We start from the raw sequence: 3,514 nt of genomic DNA on the forward strand, positions 1-3,514 counted from the left end.
TCTATTTTTTTTTTTTTTTACTTCTGGGGCGTTGGGATATGAACGACGAGCCACGTATGCGCCCTCGGACAGTCGTCCGATTCGAGAACCAACGGCTGAGAAAGGTGCGCGCCACGTGTTCCCTGTGATACAATTGGGCCACGTGTTTTGCTCTTCGCAAGAACTGAATTCCACACTTCGAGTCTGGTCAAAGAAGAGTCACGCTGTGAATGGGCCGGTGTTACCCATTGGGCCATTAGCCCGGCCCATAATTTTAAGGTCGATATGTGTCTGTCCTCTTGGTCGGCTTCATAGGAAAATTGGGCCGTAGAGCCGGTCACAATCAGCCCACCGGGACAAATGGTTTGTCCAGTTTTTTTTTAAGTTTGGTTTGTCCAAGGTTTATTTCTCAACAGTGATTCACATCGATCTAAATATCTCGTTGGCACGAACAAGCAAGGGCTTGCGCCGCCGTCGCTAGGAATTTTTTAGTCACCTCGCCTCCGACTATCATCTTGGCGCCTAGTGATGGGGGGTCTCGCATCTTAAAAGTACTACGGTCTTTTTTTACCCAAAAGTACTACGGTCTTTGTCATCGTCTAGCGATTATTCGGATCTGATGAGTTTAGGTTGGTGTGTCAAACTTTTTATGTTGGTTTGAATCTTTGTGAGGTTGAAGTATTTCATCGACATCATGATGAAGATTCTGTGATCCGACATATTGCACTTCTAGGGGATCATCCCTGGCCCAAGTACGCTCACCGACCAAGGCTTCCCATCTTTTTGGATGGAAGACTCAATGTGCTTTCAAAACCATTATCGGTAATATTCGTGTGGGTGAAAGAGTGGCAAAATCGTTGTTCCAGTCCAATTGCAGCATTTTTACCGAAGTTTGTCGAGTATTTTTCTAATAGAGATTGATGCAGCAAAGGTATTTCCTAGAGATTTCATTGTAATTCTTAGTCATAGGAGTTACTTTGTATTTTCTTGGATTTTTATCTGAATTAGTGTATATATAATTGTTATGAGTATGAGTAAAATTGTAAGTGTTTCTAAAAAAAGGTTTATTTCTAACAACCCGCCAATAATGGTGAGGGAGCACCCACTCAGCGTTGTAGACGCCGTTGGAGAAGTGGCGCTTACAGCGACCAGCAGAAAAAGAAATTATTTCTAACAACCCGGAAATAATGATGAGGGGAGCTCCTACTCGGCGCTGTAGGCGTCTGTTGGAGAAGTGGCGCCTACAGCAACCAGCAGCGGGCCAAGGCCCATTAAAACATTGCTAGTAACAATTTGCTCAACGCAGCAGCAGGAAAAAAATTAAAGGCGAGAACAACTAGTTGATGAGCACTCTTTTGAGAGTCTCAGAATGATCAGCGTCACTTGGCGCGCTCTAAGCTACCTGCCACGTGTCGAACTCTTGAAGCTTCCTTCGAATTTTCATTTTATTTTTCCACACGCATTTTAAACAGTTTTTTTGGCGGTTTCGACGTTTCGGTTTTTCACCGGTCTTCCTTAGATTTTGGATCAAAAAAAATCGGAAAAAGAAAATTACGTAAAAATGTGTTTTCTTTTTTTTCTTTCGCGAGAGTCATGTTTTGCTTCGGCGAGAGGCACGGTTTTGCTTTCACGAGAGTCACGGTCGTGCCTCTCGGAAACGAAAAACGTGTTTTCTGTTTTTTTTTCCTTCCGCGAGAGGCACGGTTTTGCTTCTGCGAGAGGCACGGTTGTGCTTTCGCGAGAGCCTCTCGGAAACGGGGAAAACGCGTTTTTATGTTTTTTTTCCTTTTGAAAGAGGCACGGTTTTGCTTCCGCGAGAAGTACGGTTGTACTTTCGCGAGAGGCACGACCGTACCTCTCGGAAACGGAAAAAAACACATTTTCTAATTTTTTTCGCGAGAGGCACTGTTTTGCTTCCGAGAGAGGCATGGTTATGCTTTCGCGAGAGGCCCGTGCCTCCTCGGCTGTGCTTTCTCTTCTTTTTTTTTCCTTTCACGAGAGGCACGGTTTTGCTTCTGCAAGAGGCAGGGTTGTGATTTCGCGAGAGGCACGGGCATGCCTATTTCGGAAAGGGGGAAAACCCATGCTCTCGGTTCGATTATTTCGTCTGATTTTTTCGTGAATAAAAAGTTCATCTAAACCTATCAACATGAGATCGTTTTAAAGATCTCGACGCGAGGAATCCAACAGTGAAAATGGTTCAAGATTTGGACGCACGGTTAAAAGATAAAACATTTTGAATAAACGGATATATGACAAAAAAGAAAACTCTCAGGTTTCAACAAAGTGGCGCATATACAACGCGTCACTTGTCGCAACCTGAAAAGGTGAAAGTGATCTTTACAATGAGTACTCTTCAATTAGTTATTTTGATTAAATGCAGCGTCGTCAATAGTTCTTGTAACCATCAGGTTGAGCTCGTTCCGTTTGCCTCAAAATAGGAAAAAGTTCTATTTGACCCTTCCTCTAGTTAATACATACTATATTACATATATCCGGTATAAATTATTTTAAAAGAAAATATAAATTCAAAACAGATTTGGTAAAAAATACTGAAAACAGGTAGGAATTTGAAAAAAAAAAAGGTTCATAGAAAATTGACACAGTTCGTGAAAATGAATAAAGTTCATCGAATTTGAAAAAAAGTTTATCGTCTCGAGAAAAAGTTCATAAATTTGAAAAAAAAATCATCAATCTTCAAAACAAATTCACAATTTTGGAAAAAGAGTTCATCAATTTTAAAAATTAGTTTATCAATTTTGAGAAAAAATTCATCCAAATTTTAAAAAAGCTCGTCTGAATTTGAAAAAAATTCAAGAATTTGAAAAAAAATCATCAAATTTGAAAAAAAAATCATCGATGTTGAAAAAGGTTCACGAATTTGAAATAAAAGTTCATCGATTTGAAAAAAATCATCGAATTTGACAATAGTTCATCAATTTTGAAAAAAGGTTAACAAATTTGAAAAAAAATCATCAAACAAGGAAGAAGAGAAAATGTAAAAGAAAACTGAAAACTGAAAAAAAAACGAAAAAACAGGAAAAAGAAAACAGAAAGCAGAATAAACAAAAACAAAAACAAAACAGGAAAGAAAGTAGAAACTAAGAACAGAAGAAAATGGAAGCAAGCACGTCTAGTTGCGGTCGTGTACTGGTTACCGCAGTGTGCAACTAACACGAAAGATTGAGGTTCAAATCCGGTGCTGGCGTTGCTTTTTGTTGTCCAAGGGTGTAGTCTACTATTACAATGTACATGTCTTTGCAAGGTTGTTACCCTTGTGTTTATATGAAAATTTCAAACTATTGGCCAACCTTATAATGTAAACGATGCTCTTTTGTAATCTAGAATTAAAGCGGTTCGGACCATGTTGCCCAATTGGGCATGAGGCCACTCAATATGGAACCGTTGGGCCGGCCCCATGTCCCTCGAGAGAACTAGGGGACTAGCGGGACTAAGTCCGGGGTGGAGCGGGCCGGCTCATTTCCATCCGGAGTTTTGAGATAGCAATATTCGCAATGTGGTCATCCCCCTGGGG

This window comes from Triticum aestivum, chromosome 3A, assembly GCF_018294505.1.
Source record: "Triticum aestivum cultivar Chinese Spring chromosome 3A, IWGSC CS RefSeq v2.1, whole genome shotgun sequence".
Lineage (NCBI taxonomy): Eukaryota > Viridiplantae > Streptophyta > Magnoliopsida > Poales > Poaceae > Triticum > Triticum aestivum.